General features: G+C 38.1%; 1 pseudogene; it reads right to left on the minus strand.

Moving 5' to 3' along the window:
• Positions 1-831: 831 nt before the first annotated feature.
• Positions 832-1,562, minus strand: LOC116904474 (annotated as a pseudogene).
• Positions 1,563-13,869: the final 12,307 nt, after the last annotated feature.

A 13,869-nucleotide genomic window follows, 5' to 3' on the forward strand; every position in this document is an offset into this window, starting at 1 on the left:
AAACTTTTCCGCATTCTAAACATACAAAAAAAATAACAGAATGTTGCAAATCGGGTTTAGGTACAGAGGGTTCGTGACCTTCCATTGATGCAGTAGTTCTTCGCTTTGCTGACAAAGATGAGTTCTACAGTTGTTTTAAAAAATTGAAAATCTATTGCACTTAACTGAAGAAAAAACTCCAAATGCTTCTCATGCCAGCTGACTCCTCCCCTCCACCCCCTACCCCCCGCCTCCACAACTAAGAATGTCAGCAGAATGCAATGCCACTATGTACAAAAACAAGACTCTCTGAAGCTAAATGGATGCCCACCGCAGTATCAACAGGTCCAGCCCCACAGTGCACGCCCTGAGCTACGGCCCCCTCTGAAAGGCATCTTCCTCTCGCAGTCTCCACACCAAACAAGGAGCATCAAGAATCTGTCTGGGTTGCTTTGTTCTCTTTGCAAACTATAGACACGTACAGCTGATAATTCAGGATTTCTAACCAATAACCGTATAGTTAATACTACCTTACGAGTTGAGAACAAAATGCCAGAAAAATTTTTAAATGCCTTGTCACACCAACAGCAGAGTGCACTGAGTGAGGAGGACGCGAGAGTGCCTTTTCATTTTAAAAATGTTTGGAGCTGTGTACAACTTTGATCCAGTTTCAGGGCGCTTCGGACACCCACGGTCACTTCATGTAAACCACTGACACTTTGAGAAACTATAATATGATCGTGATCAAATTTTGTAACTAAACCTAACAAGGGCAATAGACACGACTCAAATAAGAGATGTGTCAATCACAGCGCTTTCCTACTCTAAGGTATGCACAAGAAGACAGAGTTTTTATTCCTCCTCCTCGTCCTCCTCGTCCTCCTCGTCCTCCTCGTCCTCCTCGTCCTCCTCATCCTCCTCGTCCTCCTTGTCCTCCTCATCCTCCTCGTCCTCGTCATTGTTCTTCTCTTCTTCCACTTTTTACCGGGCAACTTTAGCAGCACCCTTGGCTCCATCAAACTTCCCTTTAGACTTAGAGTCAGCAGCATCCTTCTCATACTTCGCCCTCAGCTTTGCTGCCTTGGTAACGTAAGGCTGCTTTTCACTGTCGCTTAAGTTATTCCACATCTCACCTAGAATTTTGGCCACATCTCCAATGGAGATGCCAGGGTTTGTGGATTCAATCTTGGGGCGGAATTCGGAGCAGAATAAGAAAAAATCTAGACGGAGGTCTTTTGGGGGGCATTCGGGTCCTTCTTCTTTTTGCTTCCTTTAGTTGTCCCATAATCTTTCATCTCCGGATCATAGCGTACTTTATCCATCTTGGCCTTTTCATCAAGTTTTGATTTCTCTTTGCTAGACATTGTCTTCCACCTCTCAGAGCACTTCTTGGAAAACTCCGCAAAATTGACGGGAACCTCTGGGTGTTTCTTCTTACGCACTTCCCTGAATGTCTGCACGAAGAAGGCATAGCAGACATCTTGCCCTTTGGTTTCTTGGGAATCGCCTTTAGCCGTCCTGACTGTATTGCTAGCTAGTCTGGGCAGCACCCAATAGCAAGATTTTAAGGATAGGAAAAACATTGGTGCACCTATAGTATGTGGTGTCATTCACATATTGATAGCTTGGAAGTAATGAGCATAAAACTGCTTTGCCCTTGGATAGCCAAGAGAGTGGCTTTAATGCTTCCTCTTCCCTCAGACTCCTGACCTGATTCTACCTGACCCTGACTGATACCGACCTCCTGAGAGTGCTGGCTTCATCTTTCCTTTCCTTACAGCATTTGTTTTAAATTGCATTTTCTTTCAAATTCCTTTAAAAACTAAGTTAATTTTTTGAGAATTTCATATATATTATGTTTGCATCATCACCACTCTTCCTCCTTCCCCTCCAATTCTTTAAAAAAAAAAAAAACCCTGTAAAAGCACTCTTTCCAGCAGAATAAAGGTGGTGCATGCCTTTAAATCCAGTACTCAAAAGGCAGAGTCAGGCAGATCTTTGTGAGTTCAAGGCCAGCCTGGTCTACAAAATGAGTTCCAGGACAGTCAGAGCTACACAGAGAAATCATGTCTTAAAAAACCAAAATGAAAAAAATAAAAAGACAAAACTATCCCCCCCACCCCCAAATCTTCTCTTTCCAGTATTACAGTGGAGGACTTTCTTAAGGTCTTAAAATTTATCTTTTCCAAGCATAATTGATCATGAAGATGGGTAGCCACTTATTTCATTGCAAACCTCTGGTCCCGAAGGTATGAGAAAACTTTCTCTTCACGAGGATAGGGCCAATTAGCAAACGCAGATGACTTGTGGTTTTCTCATTAGCTCATAAAAACCTTGCTCTCAGCAGAGCTGTATTCTGTTAGCATTTTGTTTTCTGCATGTAATAAGAGTCTTAACCAAGGTTGCCTTTAGTATCTCAAATGTTTGGCTCAATATTTCCTACAACATTATAAGCTATTGAGGAGATTAAACAGCAAACTACATATCCCTTACTCTCCCCGCCCCCCATGGAAAACAGAATTCACTAATGAAATATAAGATAAATCACAAGTAGGTCAACAGTGCTACCAATACACATGTTGGACCAAAGACTTCTCTCAAGGAATTAGATCTTTTACTGTCCGTATTGAGAAGACAATGCTATTAAGACACGTCACAAAAGAAAATAAAAATGTTCACCAACTTATCAAAGAATAAACATTAAAACGTCAAAAAAAAAAAAAAAGAACGAATTCCCACCAAAAAATGGCAAGCATCAAAAACAAAAATTCCCAAAGATAATCTCAAGTTCTGAGTAAGTCAGAAAGCCAGTGGATATAGAATGCATCGCTTGTGGGAATAGAATGTTGCTTCCTCTTTGAAGAACCATGTCAGCAGTTTCTCAGAAAGTTATGTAAACTTCGTCAGATAACTTAGAAGGTCTAGTTATAAAGTAGTCTGAAAATAAATGCTTGTGCAATATATTCCATAGGAATTCCCAGGGAAATGTATTCATAATCTTCTGAACTACAAGCAACCCAAATGTCTCTCATCAGGTGATTTGATTAATTGTAACAGCAGCGCATAGAAAACTGCCCAGCACTGAGTTGACATGAATTATTGATAATAGATAACACAAATGAGTCTCAATGACATTAAGCTCAATGAAGTGTCAGCACAAAACACCTAAGTATGTAATGATTCCATTACATGCTGTTCTGGAAGAGATAAAATTAATGTGTACAGATAACAGTCAGATCGGTTCTTGCTTGGGGTGAGGTTGAGGGTGGAGGAATGACAGGAGAAACCATTAGGGGATCATTAGGTGTGATGTCGAGCTGCATTACTCGCTGGTTGTATAGTTACACTGATATATAAGTCTTGCAAACCTCATTACACCACAGTCTTCACATAAGAATATTTTATTTTCTGGGAAATACACTACTGTTAAACTGATGAAAGACAAACAGGTAATGTGAGCGTTTCAGCATTAGTGTAAAGAATGAATTTCAGACTGTATGCTTGCCTTTTTTGGCCAGAAAATGAAATAATAGGGTTGTGGAAGTGGAGAACAATCACCTTTAAACTCTTTAATAAGTTTTGAGCTAGGAGTGAATGAAACTCCAGTTAGTATGATATCTGCATTTGATAACAGTAGGGAAAATGTTAATAGGTCATGTTCCTAAAGTTCGTAGGGATCTACAAAGGACTCAGAATTAGTCAGTGATGTTAAGCAAAGTAGAGACATTGTACTTTCCGATTTTAAAATACATTATGAAATTTCATCAGTCAGTATATTACTATAAAGATGAACATTGAAAAATTAAAGAGAATTAAGTATAAAAACAAACTAGTAAAGCAATATTCAGTCAGTCTTTGTAAAGGAATTTAAACATATGTTTGAACATATATATTCTCTTGGTCAAGTGATGTTGGGGAATTTGGAGGTGTACATGTGAGCAGGCCATTGATCCCAAGTTTACCATTACCTCAATGTCAACCTAAATGTATTAATATCTTAATTTTAAACATAAGATTTGCTAGAATGATAAAACTCCAGAAGATGATATAGAAGAAAATTTCCTTGGTTTTTCTCCCTGGTTGATCTCAGCCTCTCTCTCTCTCTCTCTCTCTCTCTCTCTCTCTCTCTCTCTCTCTCTCTCTCTCTCCAACAAAGGCAATGATAGATAGGTGTGCAAGCCAAAGGAGAGAAACAGAATGAAAAGGTACTTGTAGAATGGAAGAAGCTTTCACAAACCTAGTAACTATCTGATAATAAATTAAATTCCAAATAAACCCCTGTAACCCAATAGCAAGCACCTCAACTAGTCTGGTTAAAAACTGGCCAAAGAATTTGCTAACAAATTTCTCCAAATAAAAGATGCAAATGCATATCAGCACATAAACAGTACACAATATACTGGTCACCATGGAAACCGAAAACCAAACTGTAAGGAAACCAACTTTATACCTATAAAGCCTTACTAAAAATGAAGAAACAAAGGATAAGTGTTGGTGAGGTTGTAGAAAAGTCAAAACACTTGGACTTCACTGATGCGAATATTAAATAACGCTATGCAAGTGAAAATCTTAGGGAGGTTCCTCATAGGTTAATAGACTTCTATGGTGATACCTATGAGGTATCCAAAGAATTGGAATTTGGATCTCAAGCATACATACAATCTCTTGTTTATTCGAGTATTATTGTTTATATTTAAAAGCTAAAAAACTACCTAAGTGTCTATCAACAGTGAATAAAAGAGATGACTTATACCTCCATGATGGAATACTAATTAGTCTCATTAAAAATTGGCATTCACGACAACATGGAACACAAAGGACTTTTTACTTAACATTTCAGAAAATCACAAACAAAAACAAAACCCAGAGAGAGAAAAACTATACAAGCCTACTTACATATGGTATTGAAAATAAACTCATAGAAGTAGAAGTAGGAAATATAGTGGTGTTTTCCTCAGGTTAGAGGTGAGGAAAAATGGATGTAAACTACATAACTAAGTTCTCAAGCTCTTCTCTACAACAGTGCTCGGGCTAAACAAATATGGTTGTGTGTACTTCAAAATGACAGATCTCATATAAAGTGTTCTTGTGAAAACAAACAGCTCCTCACCACTTAAACAAAAGCTGTGCAAAAATAAACATCGGGGGACAGTAGATATATTCTTTATTTTGGTTGTGTTAATGCTGCCATAGATGTTTGAATATGCCCGCACCCCAGAGATTGTGTATACTAATACTGTGAAGTTTAGCTCCTTGTATGTTGACACCTTAATAGAGGGGTGAACCATTAATGCATTCAATGTAGCAGTTTTAAAGACAAAAAATAGTTAAGGGACAGCTGCAAGTCTCCCAAGTCTTTCTTCCAATATCAGTTGGAATTTACTTATGAAAAGGGAAGTGTGGGGCTCTGGCAGTGGAAACCTAATCCATAGCATGTGCTCTACAGCGTTCTGCACTTTATGACAACTGTGATGTGATGTCACCCTAGGGAGGGAACAAGAAGGTGACAGGAATAAAAAACGTTGGCTTCTATGTGAGGGTTAGTGCCACCCCTTTCATAACTTTCAATTTCTTAGCCTTCCTGAGTAGTCAAAATCCCATTCTTTTTGTGCCTTGGGGTAGGAGAGCAGAGTCTTCTTGGTCATAGCTGATAGGTGGCCTTGGCCATTCTGCATCCCTCTGTCTGGCTCGAGTCTATCCAAAGCGTGTCCTGTAGCTTGCTCTCAGAGCGTACCGCACACTCACACTTTCTTTCCAGATTGTTTTTTATTTCTCCACAGCCCCTTACATGGAGCGCAACCTACAAACTGTGAAGACTCTTTCATTTATTTCTTGTCTGAGGTACCTAAAATGTTTGACCTAAGGTCAAGGACTGTAGATAATTAGCTCATGATGTAGAAACAACAGATTTCTCCTTACAGATTTATAATCACAGGATCCCTATATTCTAATAATACTATTTATAGTAGACCATCCAAGTGAAATGGTAAGAAAGCCAAAGTAAACCAAAGACAAAGTAAATTGCTTCAATCTAGGTTGAGTTATATCACCATTAGTTTTAAAGTCAAGATGATGTTTATTGGTTTTCTTCTTTTTTTTTCTTTTTCTTTTTCCTTTTGCTATAATCTGAACTGGCCATCCTATTTTGGAGAGTAATCGAGGTTTAACTTGCCTGCCTAGAAATTCTTTGCAGTTAGCCTTTGATCAGATTAGTGCAATGAATTGTGCTTAGTGCTGGAGAGCTGGTCCGAAGTGGGAGCCTGTAATATGCACTCGCTCCATTTAGCTGTATTTTCTACTATAACTCTCTTCTAGAGACTGAAGTAAAGGCTTATTCCCTCGTGGGGGAAGTTCACAATGCTGACAGCAATCTTCCGAGTCTCATGACTCAGGCTCTGAACACCTCGAAAGTGCACAGGCAGCGATCTCCTGAAGCTTTATTGTGCCAGCATCAAGGTCAGCCAGTGAACCTCGGCTCACATTTGTACAGTTGAAATTCTGCATTACTTGGGAAGGAAAGAGAAGTTACTTTTTTTGGGCTGCATTCCAGAAGAGCCAAATGTGTTTCCTGCTACTATAAAAAGTGTAGTTGCGGCACATTCTTCTTGTTGCCTATCAAGATGCATTCTTCTTTGCTAATGACATTCTGATATCATTCTCACCTCAATTACCCAGCCCCAGGACCTGAAACCAGTTTACCTAGTCCAAGAGAGCAATCCCACACCTGTGTCCACCACCAGTTGGTTGACACTGTGCGTGGACATGATTTGAGCTTCACAAATGAGAATGTTGGGAAAATACTAAGAAGATAATTTCCCTTTTGATTGAGAGAGACAGAATTTCTTTTGTTTTCTTCCTGCTTTGGAAGCTGTTGTCTCTGAAGTGCTTCCTCTGCTCTCAGTGGGACACATGGCCAGAGACAAATGTCTCACAAACCTGCAGTTGAACTCTTGAACTGACACCAGTACTGTGACTTTACATTTCTTATCATATGAGGACACAGAATAACATTACCACTTCATCTTCAAATGACGAAGAATATTGTTACTTGCTGTGGAAAGTGTTGTGATTATTGATTCAGTGCTTAGTATGCATTATTAATTTTCTTAAATATTTTCCTTCCTCCCATAAACCAGATGCCAGCATCACCATGGTACAGTTCCACACTGGAGATTCCCTGAAGAGTTTAAGTGATAATATTCTTTTTTTTTTTTTATCTTTATTAACTTGGGTATTTCTTATTTACATTTCGATTGTTATTCCCTTTCCCGGTTTCTGGGCCAACATCCCCCTAACCCCTCCCCCTTCCCTTATCTATGGGTGTTCCCCTCCCCATCCTCCCCTCATTACCACCCTTCCCCCAGCAATCATGTTCACTGTGGGTTCAGTCTTGGCCGGACCAAGGGCTTTCCCTTCCACTGGTGCTCTTACAGTTTCACTGTTTGCAAATTCCTTAGAAGACAGTCAATACAGAGTCATTCCGTAACGCATTTCTTATGTGTCTATTATCACTTGTGAGGTATGTTAGGACGATGAGGCTTTAAGTCAGTGCCTATTTCAGTGCTTATGTTTAGACGTTGGTATTTGTTGCAGGACATTTACAAGAGAAGACTGTTACACATGAGTTGAAGCCAATAGAAAGTCTTTGTTAGTTGGCAGCTGAATTTTTAAGCACAAAACCCATGTTCTGCCCTGATATACTTCAATTAGTGAGAACATAACCAGAAGCAGAATCACAGAAGCCAAAAAAGCAAGGTTAGTACATTTAAAGACTTTCCCAGTACTTTAGATTTTGATGGATTAGGCCTTTGTTTTTGTTTTGGCTGGTGGTGCTGTGCGCTGAGTTTTACAGCCTGAATGGCACTTCCATCATGGAGTCAGTTGTGCTAATTCTGGTGCCCTTTTACATATTCATGTCTTGACAGGGGCAAGACAGGACTACATAGCTAAATAATTAATATCCGATGTGTGATTTGTTCTCTGTAAGGTCACATGCATTTGCATGTGTCGTCTAATCAGGACAACCTCTAATATGCATGATATACCTCTGCTCCATCTCTGTTTTCTATACTTATTTCAGATTTTTCTTTTATTCACTTTTGCAAGGGTATACACAAACATTCCAGAGACTTTGGAGACCGTTGTAAATAATTTATACTTTGAAAAATGCCTGCTCAGGGTACAGAGAGGAGGGCTCTTGTGGGGTCAGATGGTGTATTATTCTGACTGTTGACAGCTCAATTGCACCTGGGCTCCAGAAAACGGACGCCTTCTCCCTTATCACACATACTGAAAACAAGAATGTACTTTTTGCCTATTCTGAAGATTTATTCTTCCTCTATGAGTAGATGGCCCCCATTGCCATCTTAAACCTTGGCCAGAAAACTCTGCTGTCCTTGGTAATGCTACTAAGACAGTTATTTATATCAAGGTATACCCCATTTTATTTTTCCTTCTTTGGTATGCATGTCCTCTTGGCAAGTGGCCAGTGTATTTCTGCACTATATTCAGTGTGTATAACACTTGGTTACAGTAAATAACTACATCCAAGAGTTTTTGGGTGTCCAGGAATTATACCTTTGTATGTGTTCTCAAACTGCCAAAGGATGGTGGGTACAGAGAGTCAAACAGAGCTCATGGTCTTAGGAGAAGATGCTTGATGCTTCCTTGGTTTGATAATGCTTGTGCATGGCGTCTTCAAGTCATTCCAAGTTTTCTTGTGACCTAATACTAATCAGATAGATGTGACTGTTAATTTTTACTTATGAGCAGATGCTTGTAAATTTCATCCAGATTATAAATATGTAACAATTTCTTAAGAGACATGTCAATTTATTACATGATACATACCAAGAACACCAGAGTAATTTTTATAATGTGTTTGTTTCTGTTGTTTTACATGTAAAGATTAAGTATTAAGACTAAATTGAACATCTATAATTTGAGTTTCAAATTCTGTAGGTCTTCCTTTCTGGTCACTCTAAGAGGTAAACATCATTGTATAGTTAAATATGTATGGATTTTATTAGGGAAACACTTAAGGGAAGAATTAGGTATATAAAAGACCATCGGCATAAGGCTGATTTTGAAAGGGGAGATGGGAAGAAAGTAGGATGTCAGTATTTCATATGGAGTTCAGTTTAAGGGCATTACTGGTTAGGGTTTAAATCTTGGCTTGTGCCTAGACAAAGCACACCAAGTCAACATGATTCTGTGTGGACTGGTTTAATGAGAGAAGAAGAGTAGAGGAGAAGAAAGGCCAGCCATGAGCACAGGGTAGTGGAGTGGGGGAGAGAGAAGGGACAGAGAAGAGCAGAGAAGAGAAGGACAAAGAGCAAAGAGAGGACAAGAGGTAGAGGAGGGGGCAAGCAGCCCCCTTTATAGTCTGGCACAGCTGACCATTGTCAGGCAACTGTGGGGTGGAGCATAACTGGCTGTTCCCAGGTAGCCGTGGGGGTGGAGCTTAGAATACCAACAGTCTATTTTGTGGTAGAAGTGATTATGAGTCAAAGTTGGTTGACTTGCTATTTCTTTTTTTTTTGGTTCTTTGTTTCGGAGCTGGGGACCGAACCCAGGGCCTTGCGCTTCCTAGGCAAGCGCTCTACCACTGAGCTAAATCCCCAACCCCTTGACCTGCTATTTCTAATGAATGGGATCAAGGGCTGAAAGTACTTGGTGAGAATCATGGCTTAAGGGTCTGTCCTGAGGCATATTCTATAAACATAAGGATTTATTCATTTAAAAATTGGGATCTTTCATATTTAGGACAATTTTAATTTTGAGCTCAAGAAGGCATCTATTAGGTAATAGGATATTTGGAAGCACCTGGGAAATAATCCCAGAAAATTCTGAAGGAGAAAACAATTGGGCTTTCCCATACAAACATGAAAGTTTATATTTAGCTAATACTGTACATTAAACAACATGTAAACAATATCAAAATATGAAAATTTCATGGAGAAAAAAGTTGTCCAAAGGCTTTAACTTTTATTATATTTTATAGACAAGACCATTTGATGCAACGTCTTTTTCAGGCTGTACTAAATATATTTTAAGATGAAAACGTAAATAACTTAATTTTTACTGGACACAGTTTTAGTTTAACTCATTTGACCTCCTAGGGAATATGAGCAACATGTAATCATTTTTGTAAACTTTAGTCATTGCATTACCCAGAAGAAATAGTCTTTAAAAATTACTTTAATTTACTATTAATTAAAATAAAATCCATCTCAATTCTATTTACATGGTTAGTTTAAAAATTAGGATTCTGTATAAAATATACATTTAAAAATGAAGTTTTAGTAATAAAAATACAAGATAATTTTTTTTCATGTTTCTGTTAATCTGATAAATTTATAGGTATTTATTAAATCATCAGAGATCTGAGAAAGACAAATTAGGGCAGAAATTATATTCCAAATGCCACAGGAAGACTTTTAATTAAATATTTTAAATGATGTATTTAGTAGATCTCTGAGGAATCCGAGGACCATATATTAGGTATTTTTTTTTATCTGAAATAAACTTTACTTGTTTTTATTAGTTACTTTAGGCTTAACCTTGAAAATATATACAGAGGGATAAATAAAAGCTTGTACTATGACTATAAACATAGCTTTGAGCACATTAAAGAATGTTATCACTATCCTGGGCCACATCTCTTCTCCTAACAGTGACACTGCAAGACATCCCTAACCCATGTAATGTCCCACAACTCTGGCAGAAGCCCTTGCTCTACCAGAGTCCACATCAGTAACCCAGAATCCAGGGTCCTGCTCTACCAGAGGTCATGCCAGTTTCCAGAATCCCAGAACCCTAGAGACAATTCCAGCATCCAAAATAGCAGAGGTCGAAAGGCTGCCAACCCTCCATCCCCCTCAGAGGCACCTACATGGACCAGAGGATGCTCTGGTCATCAGAACCTCAGGTCACTCAGCAGAAGACCTGTTGGAAAACCAGGGAGAAAACAGAAACCAAGGAGAAAAAAAATCAACCCACCAAACACAGTAATTAACAACTATACCTATAATTACCCTAAACTAAAATGCCTATAGACCAACACAACAACAACAACAAAATTAGCAACATCCAAGACAATAAAGTACCACCAGCGTGCAATCAGTTACAGCAACCCCTGAATATTCCAAAACAGCTGAAGCACAAGGAAATAACCTTAAAATCAACTTTATGGAGATGATACAGGTCCTTAAATAGGAAATGAATATATCCTTAAAGAAATCTAGGAAAACACAAACAATAGAAGAAAATTAGGGAATGCCTTAAAAAAAAATCCAGGAAAACAAAAAGAAACAATTGGAGGGAATGTGCAAATCCCTTAAAGAAAGCTAAGAAAAACCAAACAATCAGGAAATGAAAGAAATGAATAAAACTGCTTAAGACCTGAATTCAGAAATAGAAACAAGAATGAAACAGAAAAAAGGGAATCCTTGAGATGGAAAAATCTAGGTAATCAAACAGAATCTAGAGACAAAAGCAACATTAACAGAATACAAAACATAGAAGGGAGAATCTCAGGGATGGAAGATAAAACAGAAAAAAAAAATCCATACCTTCGTCAAAGGGAATGTTACAACAAAAATATTCCTGATACAAAACATTCAGGAAATCTCAGACACCATTAAAAGACCAAATCTAAGAATAATAATAGAAATAGATAAAGAAGAGTCCAAGCTCAAAGCCCATAAAATATTTTTAACAAAAACATACATACAAATTTTCTAACCTTAAAAAGTAAATGCATATGAATATGCAAGAAGCTTACAGAAAACCAAACAGATTGTAGGAGAAATGAATGTCCACCTGCCAGATAATAATCAAAATGCTAAACATACAGAACAAAGAAAGAATGCTAGAGGCTGAAGAGAGAAATGCTAAGTAACCTATAAAGGCAGACCTATAAGAATTACACCTGACTTTTAAATGGGGACTCTAAAAAGCCACAAGGGCTGGCCAAAAGTCGTGTAGACTCTTAGAGACCACTGATGCCAGCCCAGACTACTATAACCAGCAAAACTTAAAACCACCATAGATGGAGAAAACAAGATAATCCCTAAAAACCTTAATCACATTTATCTACAAATCTAACCCTACAGAAGTTATGAGAAGAGAAACTCCATCTCAAAGTAGCTAACTACAGTCATGAAAACACAGGCAACAAATATTCTCACACTAGAAAAACCAAAAGAAGGAAAACACACAACAACAACAGCAACAACGACAACAACAAATAGGAATTGACAATCATTGGCAAATATCTCTCAATATCAATGGACTCCATTCTCCAATGAAAAGACACAGGCTAATGGAATGGATGTAAAAACAAGATCTTCTGCCATATAAGAATTACATCTCAACAACAAACATAGACAATACCTCATAGCAAAAGTTTTTCTAAGAATATGGAGCCAAGAAACAAGCTATTAGAAGATAGCTATTTCAATATCTAACAAAATAGACTTTCAATCAGAATTAATCAAAAAAGATGGTGATACTTCATACTCATCAAATGAAAAACCCACCAAGATAACATCTCAATTCTTAACATCTATGACCCAAATACAATGGCACCCACACTTGTAACAGAAACCTTACTAAAGCATAAATCATACACGAAACCACATACATTAATAGTGGGAGACTTCAGTACTCCACCTCTGCCTAATGATCAGGTCATTCAAACAAATAATGGATAAAATAATGTTAAAAACCAAATGGATTTAATAGCTATCTATAGAACATTTCACCTCAACACAAATGAATATTCCTTTTCTCAGCACCTCACAAAACTTTCTCCAAAAATGATCACATAATCCATCACAAAGCAAGTTTCCACAGATAAAAGAAAATACAATTAATGACCCATCAGACCACTATGGACTAAAGCCATATTTCAACATCAGAAATAACAGAAAGTCTACAAGCTCATGGAAACTGAACAATTCTCTACTGAATGAGTAATGAGTCAAGGCAATAACAAAGAAAGAAATTAAATACTTCCGAGAATTCAAATGAAGCAGCATACCCGAAAGGTCTAGAACAAAGGAATCTAGCTTAGTCAAGACTAGATGGCAGGAAATAATCAGAGATTAAAATCAATAAAAGAGAAACAAAGAGAACAATACAAAAAATCAGTTAAACAAGGAGTCAGTTCTTTGAGAAAATAAACAAGATAGACAAACCCTAACCCAAACCAACTAAAAGGCACACAGAGAGAATATCCAAATTAACAAAACCAGATGTGAAAATGTAGACATAACAACAGACACTGGGGAAATGAAAAAACTTGAAAAACTGTATTTCACTGTGGTTTGCCCTGAAGTTATCTGTATTTTTATGCTATTTCCACTGCCCCAAGGACTGCAGCCTAGTCACTTACTTACTCAGGACTCAGGTGACTTCACCAGAACCTTCTCTCCATTGAATTTGTAAAATACAGGTGAGGGGCAGGTACAGGATAGAAGGAGGCCTGTCATTGGATGCGAAGGAAGGATGGGCAGGAGAGAAGTTTGAAGGAAAAGGAGGAAACTGGAACAGAGAGGAAGGAGAGACAGTAGAGGTAGGAGAGAAGCTGTGGCAGGACAATATGGCAGCTGACGTTAAGATTCCATGCTGTACCTTTACAGGTTGTTATAAATGTTTTTAAGGGATGGATGTGTACAGGGCTTTATATGTTTAAGTGGGCAATTATATCTTATCAATTAGATCAAAGGTTATTGTGTTGTGTGTTCTTTCATGTGTAGATTTAAGTGTAAGAGAGTGTGGGGCAGCTGGTCTGGGCTGCCTCAGAATTGGGATGTGTGTTTTTGGCATGTAAACCTGCCTTGGGAACTGATAGGTAGAGAGATTGCTGATGGCTTAGAGAGAGGC

This window comes from Rattus rattus, chromosome 6 (assembly GCF_011064425.1).
Source record: "Rattus rattus isolate New Zealand chromosome 6, Rrattus_CSIRO_v1, whole genome shotgun sequence".
NCBI lineage: Eukaryota > Metazoa > Chordata > Mammalia > Rodentia > Muridae > Rattus > Rattus rattus.